Here is a 19,851-nt window from a genome sequence, read left to right on the forward strand (position 1 = left end):
GTAACTCTGTGAGATGATTTCACAGAACATAAAGAAGTTTCTCAGAAAGCTTCTTTCTCTTTGTTATCGGAGGATTTTTCCTTTGGCCCTATAGTCTTCAAAGGGATCCGAAATATCTTTTCCCAGTTTCCACAGAAATAGGGCTAGCAAAGAGATCCTCGAAATACACATGTAACTCTGTGAGATGAATTCACAGAACACTAAGCAGTTTCTCAGAAAGCTTCTTTCCAGATTTCATCTGACTATATTTCCTATTTCACCATAGCCCTCTATGGGCTTCCAAATATCACTTTGCCTATTCCACAAGAACTGTCTTAGCGAAAGGCTTCTTCAGGGGAAAGCTGTAACTCTGTGAGATGATTTCACAGAACACAAAGAAGTTTCTCAGAAAGCTTCTTTCTCTTTGTTATCGGAGGATATTTCCTTTGGCCCTATAGTCTTCAAAGGGATCCGAAATATTTGTTCTCAGATTCCACAGAAATAGGGCTAGCAAAGAGATCCTCGAAATACACATGTAACTCTGTGAGATGAATTAACAGAACACTAAGCAGTTTCTCAGAAAGCTTCTTTCCAGATTTCATCTGAGGATATTTCCTTTTTCACCATAGCCCTCTATCGGCTTCCAAATATCACTTTGCCAATTCCACAAGAACTGTCTTAGCGAAAGGCTTCTTCAGGGGAAAGCTGTAACTCTGTGAGATGATTTCACAAACACAAAGAAGTTTCTCAGAAAGCTTCTTTCTCTTTTTTATCCGAGGATATTTCCTTTGGCCCTATAGTCTTCAAAGGGATCCGAAATATCTGTTCTCAGATTCCACAGAAATAGGACTAGCAAAGAGATCCTCGAAATACACATGTAACTCTGTGAGATGAATTAACAGAACACTAAGCAGTTTCGCAGAAAGCTTCTTTCCAGATTTCATCTGACGATATTTCCTTTTTCACCATAGCCCTCTATGGGCTTCCAAATATCACTTTGCCAATTCCACAAGAACTGTCTTAGCGAAAGGCTTCTTGAGGGCAAAGCTGTAACTCTGTGAGATGATTTCACAGAACACAAAGAAGTTTCTCAGAAAGCTTCTTTCTCTTTGTTATCGGAGGATATTTCCTTTGGCCCTATAGTCTTCAAAGGGATCCGAAATATCTGTTCTCAGATTCCACAGAAATAGGGCTAGCAAAGACATCCTCGAAATACACATGTAACTCTGTGAGATGAATTAACAGAACACGAAGCAGTTTCTCAGAAAGCTTCTTTCCAGATTTCATCTGACGATATTTCCTTTTTCACCATAGCCCTCTATGGGCTTCCAAATATCACTTTGCCAATTCCACAAGAACTGTCTTAGCGAAAGGCTTCTTGAGGGGAAAGCTGTAACTCTGTGAGATGATTTCACAGAACACAAAGAAGTTTCTCAGAAAGCTTCTTTCTCTTTGTTATCAGAGGATTTTTCCTTTGGCCCTATAGTCTTCAAAGGGATCCGAAATATCTTTTCTCAGTTTCCACAGAAATAGGGCTAGCAAAGAGATCCTCGAAATACACATGTAACTCTGTGAGATGAATTAACAGAACACTAAGCAGTTTCTCAGAAAGCTTCTTTCCAGATATCATCTGACGATATTTCCTATTTCACCATAGCCCTCTATGGGCTTCCAAATATCACTTTGCCAATTCCACAAGAACTGTCTTAGCGAAAGGCTTCTTGAGGGGAAAGATGTAACTCTGTGAGATGATTTCACAGAACACAAAGAAGTTTCTCAGAAAGCTTCTTTCTCTTTGTTATCGGAGGATATTTCCTTTGGCCCTATAGTTTTCAAAGGGATCCGAAATATCTGTTTTCAGATTCCACAGAAATAGGGCTAGCAAAGAGATCCTCGAAATACACATGGAACTCTGTGAGATGAATTAACAGAACACTAAGCAGTTTCTCAGAAAGCTTCTTTCCAGATTTCATCTGACGATATTTCCTTTTTCACCATAGCCCTCTATGGGCTTCCAAATATCACTTTGCCAATTCCACAAGAACTGTCTTAGCGAAAGGCTTCTTGAGGGGAAAGCTGTAACTCTGTGAGATGATTTCACAGAACACAAAGAAGTTTCTCAGAAAGCTTCTTTCTCTTTGTTATCGGAGGATATTTCCTTTGGCCCTATAGTCTTCAAAGGGATCCGAAATATTTGTTCTCAGATTCCACAGAAATAGGGCTAGCAAAGACATCCTCGAAATACACATGTAACTCTGTGAGATGAATTCACAGAACACTAAGCAGTTTCTCAGAAAGCTTCTTTCCAGATTTCATCTGAGGATATTTCCTTTTCCACCATAGCCCTCTATCGGCTTCCAAATATCACTTTGCCAATTCCACAAGAACTGTCTTAGCGAAAGGCTTCTTGAGGGGAAAGCTGTAACTCTGTGAGATGATTTCACAGAACACAAAGAAGTTTCTCAGAAAGCTTCTTTCTCTTTGTTATCCGAGGATATTTCCTTTGGCCCTATAGTCTTCAAAGGGATCCGAAATATCTGTTCTCAGATTCCGCAGAAATAGGGCTAGCAAAGAGATCCTCGAAATACACATGTAACTCTGTGAGATGAATTAACAGAACACTAAGCAGTTTCTCAGAAAGCTTCTTTCCAGATTTCATCTGAGGATATTTCCTTTTTCACCATAGCTCTCTATGGGCTTCCAAATATCACTTTGCCAATTCCACAAGAAGTGTCTTAGCGAAAGGCTTCTTGAGGGGAAAGCTGTAACTCTGTGAGATGATTTCACAGAACACAAAGAAGTTTCTCAGGAAGCTTCTTTCTCTTTGTTATCGGAGGATATTTCCTTTGCCCCTATAGTCTTCAAAGGGATCCGAAATATCTGTTTTCAGATTCCACAGAAATAGGGCTAGCAAAGAGATCCTCGAAATACATATGTAACTCTGTGAGATGAATTAACAGAACACTAAGCAGTTTCGCAGCAAGCTTCTTTCCAGATTTCATCTGACGATATTTCCTTTTTCACCATAGCCCTCTATGGGCTTCCAAATATCACTTTGCCAATTCCACAAGAACTGTCTTAGCGAAAGGCTTCTTGAGGGGAAAGCTGTAACTCCGTGAGATGATTTCACAGAACACAAAGAAGTTTCTCAGAAAGCTTCTTTCTCTTTGTTATCCGAGGATTTTTCCTTTGGCCCTATAGTCCTCAAAGGGATCCGAAATATCTTTTCTCAGTTTCCACAGAAATAGGTCAAGGAAAGAGATCCTCGAAATACACATGTAACTCTGTGAGATGAATTCGCAGAACACTAAGCAGTTTCTCAGAAAGCTTCTTTCCAGATTTCATCTGAGGATATTTCCTTTTTCACCATAGCCCTCTATGGGCTTCCAAATATCACTTTGCCAATTCCACAAGAACTGTCTTAGCGAAAGGCTTCTTGAGGGGAAAGCTGTAACTCTGTGAGATGATTTCACAGAACACAAAGAAGTTTCTCAGAAAGCTTCTTTCTCTTTGTTATCCGAGGATATTTCCTTTGTCCCTATAGTCTTCAAAGGGATCCGAAATATCTGTTTTCAGATTCCACAGAAATAGGACTAGCAAAGAGATCCTCGAAATACACATGTAACTCTGTGAGATGAATTAACAGAACACTAAGCAGTTTCTCAGAAAGCTTCTTTCCAGATTTCATCTGACGATATTTCCTTTTTCACCATAGCCCTCTTTGGGCTTCCAAATATCACTTTGCCAATTCCACAAGAACTGTCTTAGCGAAAGGCTTCTTCAGGGGAAAGCTGTAACTCTGTGAGATGATTTCACAGAACACAAAGAAGTTTCTCAGAAAGCTTCTTTCTCTTTGTTGTCGGAGGATATTTCCTTTGGCCCTATAGTCTTCAAAGGGATCCGAAATATTTGTTCTCAGATTCCACAGAAATAGGGCTAGCAAAGAGATCCTCGAAATACACATGTAACTCTGTGAGATGAATTAACAGAACACTAAGCAGTTTCTCAGAAAGCTTCTTTCCAGATTTCATCTGAGGATATTTCCTTTTTCACCATAGCCCTCTATCGGCTTCCAAATATCACTTTGCCAATTCCACAAGAACTGTCTTAGCGAAAGGCTTCTTCAGGGGAAAGCTGTAACTCTGTGAGATGATTTCACAAACACAAAGAAGTTTCTCAGAAAGCTTCTTTCTCTTTTTTATCCGAGGATATTTCCTTTGGCCCTATAGTCTTCAAAGGGATCCGAAATATCTGTTTTCAGATTCCACAGAAATAGGACTAGCAAAGAGATCCTCGAAATACACATGTAACTCTGTGAGATGAATTAACAGAACACTAAGCAGTTTCGCAGAAAGCTTCTTTCCAGATTTCATCTGACGATATTTCCTTATTCACCATAGCCCTCTATGGGCTTCCAAATATCACTTTGCCAATTCCACAAGAACTGTCTTAGCGAAAGGCTTCTTGAGGGCAAAGCTGTAACTCTGTGAGATGATTTCACAGAACACAAAGAAGTTTCTCAGAAAGCTTCTTTCTCTTTGTTATCGGAGGATATTTCCTTTGGCCCTATAGTCTTCAAAGGGATCCGAAATATCTGTTCTCAGATTCCACAGAAATAGGGCTAGCAAAGACATCCTCGAAATACACATGTAACTCTGTGAGATGAATTAACAGAACACTAAGCAGTTTCTCAGAAAGCTTCTTTCCAGATTTCATCTGACGATATTTCCTTTTTCACCATAGCCCTCTATGGGCTTCCAAATATCACTTTGCCAATTCCACAAGAACTGTCTTAGCGAAAGGCTTCTTGAGGGGAAAGCTGTAACTCTGTGAGATGATTTCACAGAACACAAAGAAGTTTCTCAGAAAGCTTCTTTCTCTTTGTTATCAGAGGATTTTTCCTTTGGCCCTATAGTCTTCAAAGGGATCCGAAATATCTTTTCTCAGTTTCCACAGAAATAGGGCTAGCAAAGAGATCCTCGAAATACACATGTAACTCTGTGAGATGAATTAACAGAACACTAAGCAGTTTCTCAGAAAGCTTCTTTCCAGATATCATCTGACGATATTTCCTATTTCACCATAGCCCTCTATGGGCTTCCAAATATCACTTTGCCAATTCCACAAGAACTGTCTTAGCGAAAGGCTTCTTGAGGGGAAAGATGTAACTCTGTGAGATGATTTCACAGAACACAAAGAAGTTTCTCAGAAAGCTTCTTTCTCTTTGTTATCGGAGGATATTTCCTTTGGCCCTATAGTTTTCAAAGGGATCCGAAATATCTGTTTTCAGATTCCACAGAAATAGGGCTAGCAAAGAGATCCTCGAAATACACATGGAACTCTGTGAGATGAATTAACAGAACACTAAGCAGTTTCTCAGAAAGCTTCTTTCCAGATTTCATCTGACGATATTTCCTTTTTCACCACAGCCCTCTATGGGCTTCCAAATATCACTTTGCCAATTCCACAAGAACTGTCTTAGCGAAAGGCTTCTTGAGGGGAAAGCTGTAACTCTGTGAGATGATTTCACAGAACACAAAGAAGTTTCTCAGAAAGCTTCTTTCTCTTTGTTATCGGAGGATATTTCCTTTGGCCCTATAGTCTTCAAAGGGATCCGAAATATTTGTTCTCAGATTCCACAGAAATAGGGCTAGCAAAGAGATCCTCGAAATACACATGTAACTCTGTGAGATGAATTCACAGAACACTAAGCAGTTTCTCAGAAAGCTTCTTTCCAGATTTCATCTGAGGATATTTCCTTTTCCACCATAGCCCTCTATCGGCTTCCAAATATCACTTTGCCAATTCCACAAGAACTGTCTTAGCGAAAGGCTTCTTGAGGGGAAAGCTGTAACTCTGTGAGATGATTTCACAGAACACAAAGAAGTTTCTCAGAAAGCTTCTTTCTCTTTGTTATCCGAGGATATTTCCTTTGGCCCTATAATCTTCAAAGGGATCCGAAATATCTGTTTTCAGATTCCACAGAAATAGGACTAGCAAAGAGATCCTCGAAATACACATGTAACTCTGTGAGATGAATTAACAGAACACTAAGAAGTTTCGCAGAAACTTTCTTTCCAGATTTCATCTGACGATATTTCCTTTTTCAACATAGCCCTCTATGGGCTTCCAAATATCACTTTGCCAATTCCACAAGAACTGTCTTAGCGAAAGGCTTCTTCAGGGGAAAGCTGTAACTCTGTGAGATGATTTCACAGAACGTAAAGAAGTTTCTCAGAAAGCTTCTTTCTCTTTGTTATCGGAGGATTTTTCCTTTGGCCCTATAGTCTTCAAAGGGATCCGAAATATCTTTTCCCAGTTTCCACAGAAATAGGGCTAGCAAAGAGATCCTCGAAATACACATGTAACTCTGTGAGATGAATTCACAGAACACTAAGCAGTTTCTCAGAAAGCTTCTTTCCAGATTTCATCTGACTATATTTCCTATTTCACCATAGCCCTCTATGGGCTTCCAAATATCACTTTGCCTATTCCACAAGAACTGTCTTAGCGAAAGGCTTCTTGAGGGGAAAGCTGTAACTCTGTGAGATGATTTCACAGAACACAAAGAAGTTTCTCAGAAAGCTTCTTTCTCTTTGTTATTGGAGGATATTTCCTTTGGCCCTATAGTCTTCAAAGGGATCCGAAATATCTGTTCTCAGATTCCACAGAAATAGGGCTCGCAAAGAGATACTCGAAATACACATGTAACTCTGTGAGATGAATTAACAGAAAACTAAGCAGTGTCTCAGAAAGCTTCTTTCCAGATTTCATCTGAGGATATTTCCTTTTTCACCATAGCCCTCTATCGGCTTCCAAATATCACTTTGCCAATTCCACAAGAACTGTCTTAGCGAAAGGCTTCTTGAGGGGAAAGCTGTAACTCTGTGAGATGATTTCACAGCACACAAAGAAGTTTCTCAGAAAGCTTCTTTCTCTTTGTTATCCGAGGATATTTCCTTTGGCCCTATAGTCTTCAAAGGGATCCGAAATATCTGTTCTCAGATTCCGCAGAAATAGGGCTAGCAAAGAGATCCTCGAAATACACATGTAACTCTGTGAGATGAATTAACAGAACACTAAGCAGTTTCTCAGAAAGCTTCTTTCCAGATTTCATCTGAGGATATTTCCTTTTTCACCATAGCCCTCTATGGGCTTCCAAATATCACTTTGCCAATTCCACAAGAAGTGTCTTAGCGAAAGGCTTCTTGAGGGGAAAGCTGTAACTCTGTGAGATGATTTCACAGAACACAAAGAAGTTTCTCAGGAAGCTTCTTTCTCTTTGTTATCGGAGGATATTTCCTTTGCCCCTATAGTCTTCAAAGGGATCCGAAATATCTGTTTTCATATTCCACAGAAATAGGGCTAGCAAAGAGATCCTCGAAATACATATGTAACTCTGTGAGATGAATTAACAGAACACTAAGCAGTTTCGCAGCAAGCTTCTTTCCAGATTTCATCTGACGATATTTCCTTTTTCACCATAGCCCTCTATGGGCTTCCAAATATCACTTTGCCAATTCCACAAGAACTGTCTTAGCGAAAGGCTTCTTGAGGGGAAAGCTGTAACTCCGTGAGATGATTTCACAGAACACAAAGAAGTTTCTCAGAAAGCTTCTTTCTCTTTGTTATCCGAGGATTTTTCCTTTGGCCCTATAGTCCTCAAAGGTATCCGAAATATCTTTTCTCAGTTTCCACAGAAATAGGTCTAGGAAAGAGATCCTCGAAATACACATGTAACTCTGTGAGATGAATTCGCAGAACACTAAGCAGTTTCTCAGAAAGCTTCTTTCCAGATTTCATCTGAGGATATTTCCTTTTTCACCATAGCCCTCTATGGGCTTCCAAATATCACTTTGCCAATTCCACAAGAACTGTCTTAGCGAAAGGCTTCTTGAGGGGAAAGCTGTAACTCTGTGAGATGATTTCACAGAACACAAAGAAGTTTCTCAGAAAGCTTCTTTCTCTTTGTTATCCGAGGATATTTCCTTTGGCCCTATAGTCTTCAAAGGGATCCGAAATATCTGTTTTCAGATTCCACAGAAATAGGACTAGCAAAGAGATCCTCGAAATACACATGTAACTCTGTGAGATGAATTAACAGAACACTAAGCAGTTTCGCAGAAAGCTTCTTTCCAGATTTCATCTGACGATATTTCCTTTTTCACCATAGCCCTCTATCGGCTTCCAAATATCACTTTGCCAATTCCACAAGAACTGTCTTAGCGAAAGGCTTCTTGAGGGGAAAGCTGTAACTCTGTGAGATGATTTCACAGCACACAAAGAAGTTTCTCAGAAAGCTTCTTTCTCTTTGTTATCCGAGGATATTTCCTTTGGCCCTATAGTCTTCAAAGGGATCCGAAATATCTGTTCTCAGATTCCGTAGAAATAGGGCTAGCAAAGAGATCCTCGAAATACACATGTAACTCTGTGAGATGAATTAACAGAACACTAAGCAGTTTCTCAGAAAGCTTCTTTCCAGATTTCATCTGAGGATATTTCCTTTTTCACCATAGCCCTCTATGGGCTTCCAAATATCACTTTGCCAATTCCACAAGAAGTGTCTTAGCGAAAGGCTTCTTGAGGGGAAAGCTGTAACTCTGTGAGATGATTTCACAGAACACAAAGAAGTTTCTCAGGAAGCTTCTTTCTCTTTGTTATCGGAGGATATTTCCTTTGCCCCTATAGTCTTCAAAGGGATCCGAAATATCTGTTTTCAGATTCCACAGAAATAGGGCTAGCAAAGAGATCCTCGAAATACATATGTAACTCTGTGAGATGAATTAACAGAACACTAAGCAGTTTCGCAGCAAGCTTCTTTCCAGATTTCATCTGACGATATTTCCTTTTTCACCATAGCCCTCTATGGGCTTCCAAATATCACTTTGCCAATTCCACAAGAACTGTCTTAGCGAAAGGCTTCTTGAGGGGAAAGCTGTAACTCCGTGAGATGATTTCACAGAACACAAAGAAGTTTCTCAGAAAGCTTCTTTCTCTTTGTTATCCGAGGATTTTTCCTTTGGCCCTATAGTCCTCAAAGGGATCCGAAATATCTTTTCTCAGTTTCCACAGAAATAGGTCTAGGAAAGAGATCCTCGAAATACACATGTAACTCTGTGAGATGAATTCGCAGAACACTAAGCAGTTTCTCAGAAAGCTTCTTTCCAGATTTCATCTGAGGATATTTCCTTTTTCACCATAGCCCTCTATGGGCTTCCAAATATCACTTTGCCAATTCCACAAGAACTGTCTTAGCGAAAGGCTTCTTGAGGGGAAAGCTGTAACTCTGTGAGATGATTTCACAGAACACAAAGAAGTTTCTCAGAAAGCTTCTTTCTCTTTGTTATCCGAGGATATTTCCTTTGGCCCTATAGTCTTCAAAGGGATCCGAAATATCTGTTTTCAGATTCCACAGAAATAGGACTAGCAAAGAGATCCTCGAAATACACATGTAACTCTGTGAGATGAATTAACAGAACACTAAGCAGTTTCGCAGAAAGCTTCTTTCCAGATTTCATCTGACGATATTTCCTTTTTCACCATAGCCCTCTATGGGCTTCCAAATATCACTTTGCCAATTCCACAAGAACTGTCTTAGTGAAAGGCTTCTTCAGGGGAAAGCTGTAACTCTGTGAGATGATTTCACAGAACACAAAGAAGTTTCTCAGAAAGCTTCTTTCTCTTTGTTATCGGAGGATATTTCCTTTGGCCCTATAGTCTTCAAAGGGATCCGAAATATTTGTTCTCAGATTCCACAGAAATAGGGCTAGCAAAGAGATCCTCGAAATACACATGTAACTCTGTGAGATGAATTAACAGAACACTAAGCAGTTTCTCAGAAAGCTTCTTTCCAGATTTCATCTGAGGATATTTCCTTTTTCACCATAGCCCTCTATCGGCTTCCAAATATCACTTTGCCAATTCCACAAGAACTGTCTTAGCGAAAGGCTTCTTGAGGGGAAAGCTGTAACTCTGTGAGATGATTTCACAAACACAAAGAAGTTTCTCAGAAAGCTTCTTTCTCTTTTTTATCCGAGGAGATTTCCTTTGGCCCTATAGTCTTCAAAGGGATCCGAAATATCTGTTTTCAGATTCCACAGAAATAGGACTAGCAAAGAGATCCTCGAAATACACATGTAACTCTGTGAGATGAATTAACAGAACACTAAGCAGTTTCGCAGAAAGCTTCTTTCCAGATTTCATCTGAGGATATTTCCTTTTTCACCATAGCCCTCTATGGGCTTCCAAATATCACTTTGCCAATTCCACAAGAACTGTCTTAGCGAAAGGCTTCTTGAGGGCAAAGCTGTAACTCTGTGAGATGATTTCACAGAACACAAAGAAGTTTCTCAGAAAGCTTCTTTCTCTTTGTTATCGGAGGATATTTCCTTTGGCCCTATAGTCTTCAAAGGGATCCGAAATATCTGTTCTCAGATTCCACAGAAATAGGGCTAGCAAAGACATCCTCGAAATACACATGTAACTCTGTGAGATGAATTAACAGAACACTAAGCAGTTTCTCAGAAAGCTTCTTTCCAGATTTCATCTGACGATATTTCCTTTTTCACCATAGCCCTCTATGGGCTTCCAAATATCACTTTGCCAATTCCACAAGAACTGTCTTAGCGAAAGGCTTCTTGAGGGGAAAGCTGTAACTCTGTGAGATGATTTCACAGAACACAAAGAAGTTTCTCAGAAAGCTTCTTTCTCTTTGTTATCAGAGGATTTTTCCTTTGGCCCTATAGTCTTCAAAGGGATCCGAAATATCTTTTCTCAGTTTCCACAGAAATAGGGCTAGCAAAGAGATCCTCGAAATACACATGTAACTCTGTGAGATGAATTAACAGAACACTAAGCAGTTTCTCAGAAAGCTTCTTTCCAGATTTCATCTGACGATATTTCCTATTTCACCATAGCCCTCTATGGGCTTCCAAATATCACTTTGCCAATTCCACAAGAACTGTCTTAGCGAAAGGCTTCTTGATGGGAAAGATGTAACTCTGTGAGATGATTTCACAGAACACAAAGAAGTTTCTCAGAAAGCTTCTTTCTCTTTGTTATCGGAGGATATTTCCTTTGGCCCTATAGTTTTCAAAGGGATCCGAAATATCTGTTTTCAGATTCCACAGAAATAGGGCTAGCAAAGAGATGCTCGAAATACACATGGAACTCTGTGAGATGAATTAACAGAACACTAAGCAGTTTCTCAGAAAGCTTCTTTCCAGATTTCATCTGAGGATATTTCCTTTTTCACCATAGCCCTCTATGGGCTTCCAAATATCACTTTGCCTATTCCACAAGAACTGTCTTAGCGACAGGCTTCTTGAGGGGAAAGCTGTAACTCTGTGAGATGATTTCACAGAACACAAAGAAGTTTCTCAGAAAGCTTCTTTCTCTTTGTTATCGGAGGATATTTCCTTTGGCCCTATAGTCTTCAAAGGGATCCGAAATATCTGTTCTCAGATTCCACAGAAATAGAGCTAGCAAAGAGATCCTCGAAATACACATGTAACTCTGTGAGATGAATTAACAAAACACTAATCAGTTTCGCAGAAAGCTTCATTCCAGATTTCATCTGAGGATATTTCCTTTTTCACCATAGCCCTCTATGGGCTTCCAAATATCACTTTGCCAATTCCACAAGAACTGTCTTAGCGAAAGGCTTCTTGAGGGGAAAGCTGTAACTCTGTGAGATGATTTCACAGAACACAAAGAAGTTTCTCAGAAAGCTTCTTTCTCTTTGTTATCCGAGGATATTTCCTTTGGCCCTATAGTCTTCAAAGGGATCCGAAATATCTGTTTTCAGATTCCACAGAAATAGGACTAGCAAAGAGATCCTCGAAATACACATGTAACTCTGTGAGATGAATTAACAGAACACTAAGCAGTTTCGCAGAAAGCTTCTTTCCAGATTTCATCTGACGATATTTCCTTTTTCACCATAGCCCTCTATGGGCTTCCAAATATCACTTTGCCAATTCCACAAGAACTGTCTTAGCGAAAGGCTTCTTGAGGGGAAAGCTGTAACTCTGTGAGATGATTTCACAGAACACAAAGAAGTTTCTCAGAAAGCTTCTTTCTCTTTGTTATCGGAGGATTTTTCCTTTGGCCCTATAGTCTTCAAAGGGATCCGAAATATTTGTTCTCAGATTCCACAGAAATAGGGCTAGCAAATAGATCCTCGAAATACACATGTAACTCTGTGAGATGAATTAACAGAACACTAAGCAGTTTCTCAGAAAGCTTCTTTCCAGATTTCATCTGAGGATATTTCCTTTTTCACCATAGCCCTCTATCGGCTTCCAAATATCACTTTGCCAATTCCACAAGAACTGTCTTAGCGAAAGGCTTCTTGAGGGGAAAGCTGTATCTCTGTGAGATGATTTCACAAACACAAAGAAGTTTCTCAGAAAGCTTCTTTCTCTTTTTTATCCGAGGATATTTCCTTTGGCCCTATAGTCTTCAAAGGGATCCGAAATATCTGTTTTCAGATTCCACAGAAATAGGACTAGCAAAGAGATCCTCGAAATACACATGTAACTCTGTGAGATGAATTAACAGAACACTAAGCAGTTTCGCAGAAAGCTTCTTTCCGGATTTCATCTGACGATATTTCCTTTTTCACCATAGCCCTCTATGGGCTTCCAAATATCACTTTGCCAATTCCACAAGAACTGTCTTAGCGAAAGGCTTCTTGAGGGGAAAGCTGTAACTCTGTGAGATGATTTCACAGAACACAAAGAAGTTTCTCAGAAAGCTTCTTTCTCTTTGTTATCGGAGGATTTTTCCTTTGGCCCTATAGTCTTCAAGGGGATCCGAAAAATCTTTTCTCAGTTTCCACAGAAATAGGGCTAGCAAAGAGATCCTCGAAATACACATGTAACTCTGTGAGATGAATTAACAGAACACTAAGCAGTTTCTCAGAAAGCTTCTTTCCAGATTTCATCTGACGATATTTCCTATTTCACCATAACCCTCTATGGGCTTCCAAATATCACTTTGCCAATTCCACAAGAACTGTCTTAGCGAAAGGCTTCTTGAGGGGAAAGCTGTAACTCTGTGAGATGATTTCACAGAACACAAACAAGTTTCTCAGAAAGCTTCTTTCTCTTTGTTATCGGAGGATATTTCCTTTGGCCCTATAGTTTTCAAAGGGATCCGAAATATCTGTTTTCAGATTCCACAGAAATAGGGCTAGCAAAGAGATCCTCGAAATACACATGGAACTCTGTGAGATGAATTAACAGAACACTAAGCAGTTTCTCAGAAAGCTTCTTTCCAGATTTCATCTGACGATATTTCCTTTTTCACCATAGCCCTCTATGGGCTTCCAAATATCACTTTGCCTATTCCACAAGAACTGTCTTAGCGAAAGGCTTCTTGAGGGGAAAGCTGTAACTCTGTGAGATGATTTCACAGAACACAAAGAAGTTTCTCAGAAAGCTTCTTTCTCTTTGTTATCGGAGGATATTTCCTTTGGCCCTATAGTCTTCAAAGGGATCCGAAATATCTGTTCTCAGATTCCACAGAAATGGAGCTAGCAAAGAGATCCTCGAAATACACATGTAACTCTGTGAGACGAATTAAGAAAACACTAATCAGTTTCGCAGAAAGCTTCATTCCAGATTTCATCTGACGATATTTCCTTTTTCACCATAGCCCTCTATGGGCTTCCAAATATCACTTTGCCAATTCCACAAGAACTGTCTTAGCGAAAGGCTTCTTGAGGGGAAAGCTGTAACTCTGTGAGATGATTTCACAGAACACAAAGAAGTTTCTCAGAAAGCTTCTTTCTCTTTGTTATCGGAGGATTTTTCCTTTGGCCCTATAGTCTTCAAAGGGATCCGAAATATCTGTTCTCAGTTTCCACAGAAATAGGGCTAGCAAAGAGATCCTCGAAATACACATGTAACTCTGTGAGATGAATTCACAGAACACTAAGCAGTTTCTCAGAAAGCTTCTTTCCAGATTTCATCTGAGGATATTTCCTTTTTCACCATAGCCCTCTATCGGCTTCCAAATATCACTTTGCCAATTCCACAAGAACTGTCTTAGCGAAAGGCTTCTTGAGGGGAAAGCTGTAACTCTGTGAGATGATTTCACAGAACACAAAGAAGTTTCTCAGAAAGCTTCTTTCTCTTTGTTATCCGAGGATATTTCCTTTGGCCCTATAGTCTTCAAAGGGATCCGAAATATCTGTTTTCAGATTCCACAGAAATAGGGCTAGCAAAGAGATCCTCGAAATACACATGTAACTCTGTGAGATGAATTAACAGAACACTGAGCAGTTTCGCAGAAAGCTTCTTTCCAGATTTCATCTGACGATATTTCCTTTTTCACCATAGCCCTCTATGGGCTTCCAAATATCACTTTGCCAATTCCACAAGAACTGTCTTAGCGAAAGGCTTCTTCAGGGGAAAGCTGTAACTCTGTGAGATGATTTCACAGAACACAAAGAAGTTTCTCAGAAAGCTTCTTTCTCTTTGTTATCCGAGGATATTTCCTTTGGCCCTATAGTCTTCAAAGGGATCCGAAATATTTGTTCTCAGATTCCACAGAAATAGGGCTAGCAAATAGATCCTCGAAATACACATGTAACTCTGTGAGATGAATTAACAGAACACTAAGCAGTTTCTCAGAAAGCTTCTTTCCAGATTTCATCTGACGATATTTCCTTTTTCACCATAGCCCTCTATGGGCTTCCAAATATCACTTTGCCAATTCCACAAGAACTGTCTTAGCGAAAGGCTTCTTGAGGGGAAAGCTGTAACTCTGTGAGATGATTTCACAGAACACAAAGAAGTTTCTCAGAAAGCTTCTTTCTCTTTGTTATCCGAGGATATTTCCTTTGGCCCTATAGTCTTCAAAGTGATCCGAAATATCTGTTCTCAGATTCCACAGAAATAGAGCTAGCAAATAGATCCTCGAAATACACATGTAACTCTGTGAGATGAATTAAAAAAACACTAAGCAGTTTCGCAGAAAGCTTCTTTCCAGATTTCATCTGACGATATTTCCTTTTTCACCATAGCCCTCTATGGGCTTCCAAATATCACTTTGCCAATTCCACAAGAATTGTCTTAGCGAAAGGCTTCTTGAGGGGAAAGCTGTAACTCTGTGAGATGATTTCACAGAACACAAAGAAGTTTCTCAGAACGCTTCCTTCTCTTTGTTATCGGAGGATTTTTCCTTTGGCCCTATAGTCTTCAAAGTGATCCGAAATATCTTTTCTCAGTTTCCACAGAAATAGGGCTAGCAAAGAGATCCTCGAAATACACATGTAACTCTGTGAGATGAATTAACAGAACACTAAGCAGTTTCGCAGAAAGCTTCTTTCCAGATTTCATCTGAGGATATTTCCTTTTTCACCATAGCCCTCTATGGGCTTCCAAATATCACTTTGCCAATTCCACAAGAACTGTCTTAGCGAAAGGCTTCTTGAGGGGAAAGCTGTAACTCTGTGAGATGATTTCACAGAACACAAAGAAGTTTCTCAGAAAGCTTCTTTCTCTTTGTTATCGGAGGATATTTCCTTTGGCCCTATAGTCTTCAAAGGGATCCGAAATATCTGTTCTCAGATTCCACAGAAATAGGGCTAGCAAAGAGATCCTCGAAATACACATGTAACTCTGTGAGATGAATTAACAGAACACTAAGCAGTTTCTCAGAAAGCTTCTTTCCAGATTTCATCTGAGGATATTTCCTTTTTCACCATAGCCCTCTATGGGCTTCCAAATATCACTTTGCCAATTCCACAAGAACTGTCTTAGCGAAAGGCTTCTTGAGGGGAAAGCTGTAACTCTGTGAGATGATTTCACAGAACACAAAGAAGTTTCTCAGAAAGCTTCTTTCTCTTTGTTACCCGAGTATATTTCCTTTGGCCCTATAGTCTTCAAAGGGATCCGAAATATCTGTTTTCAGATTCCACAGAAATAGGACTAGCAAAGAGATCCTCGAAATACACATGTAACTCTGTGGGATGAATTAACAGAACACTAAGCAGTTTCGCAGAAAGCTTCTTTCCAGTTTTCATCTGACGATATTTCCTTTTTCACCATAGCCCTCTATGGGCTTCCAAATATCACTTTGCCAATTCCACAAGAACTGTCTTAGCGAAAGGCTTCTTCAGGTTAAAGCTGTAACTCTGTGAGATGATTTCACAGAACACAAAGAAGTTTCTCAGAAAGCTTCTTTCTCTTTGTTATCGGAGGATATTTCCTTTGGCCCTATAGTCTTCAAAGGGATCCGAAATATTTGTTCTCAGATTCCACAGAAATAGGGCTAGCAAAGAGATCCTCGAAATACACATGTAACTCTGTGAGATGAATTCACAGAACACTAAGCAGTTTCTCAGAAAGCTTCTTTCCAGATTTCATCTGAGGATATTTCCTTTTTCACCATAGCCCTCTATCGGCTTCCAAATATCACTTTGCCAATTCCACAAGAACTGTCTTAGCGAAAGGCTTCTTGAGGGGAAAGCTGTAACTCTGTGAGATGATTTCACAGAACACAAAGAAGTTTCTCAGAAAGCTTCTTTCTCTTTGTTATCCGAGGATATTTCCTTTGGCCCTATAATCTTCAAAGGGATCCGAAATATCTGTTTTCAGATTCCACAGAAATAGGACTAGCAAAGAGATCCTCGAAATACACATGTAACTCTGTGAGATTAATTAACAGAACACTAAGCAGTTTCGCAGAAACTTTCTTTCCAGATTTCATCTGACGATATTTCCTTTTTCACCATAGCCCTCTATGGGCTTCCAAATATCACTTTGCCAATTCCACAAGAACTGTCTTAGCGAAAGGCTTCTTGAGGGGAAAGCTGTAACTCTGTGAGATGATTTCACAGAACACAAAGAAGTTTCTCAGAAAGCTTCTTTCTCTTTGTTATCCGAGGATATTTCCTTTGGCCCTATAGTCTTCAAAGGGATCCGAAATATCTGTTCTCAGATTCCACAGAAATAGAGCTAGCAAAGAGATCCTCGAAATACACATGTAACTCTGTGAGATGAATTAAAAAAACACTAAGCAGTTTCGCAGAAAGCTTCTTTCCAGATTTCATCTGACGATATTTCCTTTTTCACCATAGCCCTCTATGGGCTTCCAAATATCACTTTGCCAATTCCACAAGAACTGTCTTAGCGAAAGGCTTCTTGAGGGGAAAGCTGTAACTCTGTGAGATGATTTCACAGAACACAAAGAAGTTTCTCAGAACGCTTCCTTCTCTTTGTTATCGGAGGATTTTTCCTTTGGCCCTATAGTCTTCAAAGTGATCCGAAATATCTTTTCTCAGTTTTCACAGAAATAGGGCTAGCAAAGAGATCCTCGAAATACACATGTAACTCTGTGAGATGAATTCACAGAACACTAAGCAGTTTCTCAGAAAGCTTCTTTCCAGATTTCATCTGAGGATATTTCCTTTTTCACCATAGCCCTCTATGGGCTTCCAAATATCACTTTGCCAATTCCACAAGAACTGTCTTAGCGAAAGGCTTCTTGAGGGGAAAGCTGTAACTCTGTGAGATGATTTCACAGAACACAAAGAAGTTTCTCAGAAAGCTTCTTTCTCTTTGTTATCGGAGGATATTTCCTTTGGCCCTATAGTCTTCAAAGGGATCCGAAATATCTGTTCTCAGATTCCACAGAAATAGGGCTAGCAAAGAGATCCTCGAAATACACATGTAACTCTGTGAGATGAATTAACAGAACACTAAGCAGTTTCTCAGAAAGCTTCTTTCCAGATTTCATCTGAGGATATTTCCTTTTTCACCATAGCCCTCTATGGGCTTCCAAATATCACTTTGCCAATTCCACAAGAACTGTCTTAGCGAAAGGCTTCTTGAGGGGAAAGCTGTAACTCTGTGAGATGATTTCACAGAACACAAAGAAGTTTCTCAGAAAGCTTCTTTCTCTTTGTTATCCGAGGATATTTCCTTTGGCCCTATAGTCTTCAAAGGGATCCGAAATATCTGTTTTCAGATTCCACAGAAATAGGACTAGCAAAGAGATCCTCGAAATACACATGTAACTCTGTGGGATGAATTAACAGAACACTAAGCAGTTTCTCAGAAAGCTTCTTTCCAGATTTCATCTGACGATATTTCCTTTTTCACCATAGCCCTCTATGGGCTTCCAAATATCACTTTGCCAATTCCACAAGAACTGTCTTAGCGAAAGGCTTCTTCAGGGGAAAGCTGTAACTCTGTGAGATGATTTCACAGAACACAAAGAAGTTTCTCAGAAAGCTTCTTTCTCTTTGTTATCGGAGGATATTTCCTTTGGCCCTATAGTCTTCAAAGGGATCCGAAATATTTGTTCTCAGATTCCACAGAAATAGGGCTAGCAAAGAGATCCTCGAAATACACATGTAACTCTGTGAGATGAATTCACAGAACACTAAGCAGTTTCTCAGAAAGCTTCTTTCCAGATTTCATCTGAGGATATTTCCTTTTTCACCATAGCCCTCTATCGGCTTCCAAATATCACTTTGCCAATTCCACAAGAACTGTCTTAGCGAAAGGCTTCTTGAGGGGAAAGCTGTAACTCTGTGAGATGATTTCACAGAACACAAAGAAGTTTCTCAGAAAGCTTCTTTCTCTTTGTTATCCGAGGATATTTCCTTTGGCCCTATAATCTTCAAAGGGATCCGAAATATCTGTTTTCAGATACCACAGAAATAGGACTAGCAAAGAGATCCTCGAAATACACATGTAACTCTGTGAGATGAATTAACAGAACACTAAGCAGTTTCGCAGAAACTTTTTTTCCAGATTTCATCTGACGATATTTCCTTTTTCACCATAGCCCTCTATGGGCTTCCAAATATCACTTTGCCAATTCCACAAGAACTGTCTTAGCGAAAGGCTTCTTGAGGGGAAAGCTGTAACTCTGTGAGATGATTTCACAGAACACAAAGAAGTTTCTCAGAAAGCTTCTTTCTCTTTGTTATCCGAGGATATTTCCTTTGGCCCTATAGTCTTCAAAGGGATCCGAAATATCTGTTTTCAGATTCCACAGAAATAGGACTAGCAAAGAGATCCTCGAAATACACATGTAACTATGTGAGATGAATTCACAGAACACTAAGCAGTTTCTCAGAAAGCTTCTTTCCAGATTTCATCTGACTATATTTCCTATTTCACCATAGCCCTCTATGGGCTTCCAAATATCACTTTGCCTATTCCACAAGAACTGTCTTAGCGAAAGGCTTCTTGAGGGGAAAGCTGTAACTCTGTGAGATGATTTCACAGAACACAAAGAAGTTTCTCAGAAAGCTTCTTTCTCTTTGTTATCGGAGGATATTTCCTTTGGCCCTATAGTCTTCAAAGGGATCCGAAATATCTGTTCTCAGATTCCACAGAAATAGGGCTAGCAAAGAGATCCTCGAAATACACATGTAACTCTGTGAGATGAATTAACAGAAAACTAAGCAGTGTCTCAGAAAGCTTCTTTCCAGATTTCATCTGAGGATATTTCCTTTTTCACCATAGCCCTCTATCGGCTTCCAAATATCACTTTGCCAATTCCACAAGAACTGTCTTAGCGAAAGGCTTCTTGAGGGGAAAGCTGTAACTCTGTGAGATGATTTCACAGAACACAAAGAAGTTTCTCAGAAAGCTTCTTTCTCTTTGTTATCCGAGGATATTTCCTTTGGCCCTATAGTCTTCAAAGGGATCCGAAATATCTGTTTTCAGATTCCACAGAAATAGGACTAGCAAAGAGATCCTCGAAATACACATGTAACTCTGTGGGATGAATTAACAGAACACTAAGCAGTTTCTCAGAAAGCTTCTTTCCAGATTTCATCTGACGATATTTCCTTTTTCACCATAGCCCTCTATGGGCTTCCAAATATCACTTTGCCAATTCCAC

Source organism: Macaca nemestrina, chromosome 11, assembly GCF_043159975.1.
Source record: "Macaca nemestrina isolate mMacNem1 chromosome 11, mMacNem.hap1, whole genome shotgun sequence".
Lineage (NCBI taxonomy): Eukaryota > Metazoa > Chordata > Mammalia > Primates > Cercopithecidae > Macaca > Macaca nemestrina.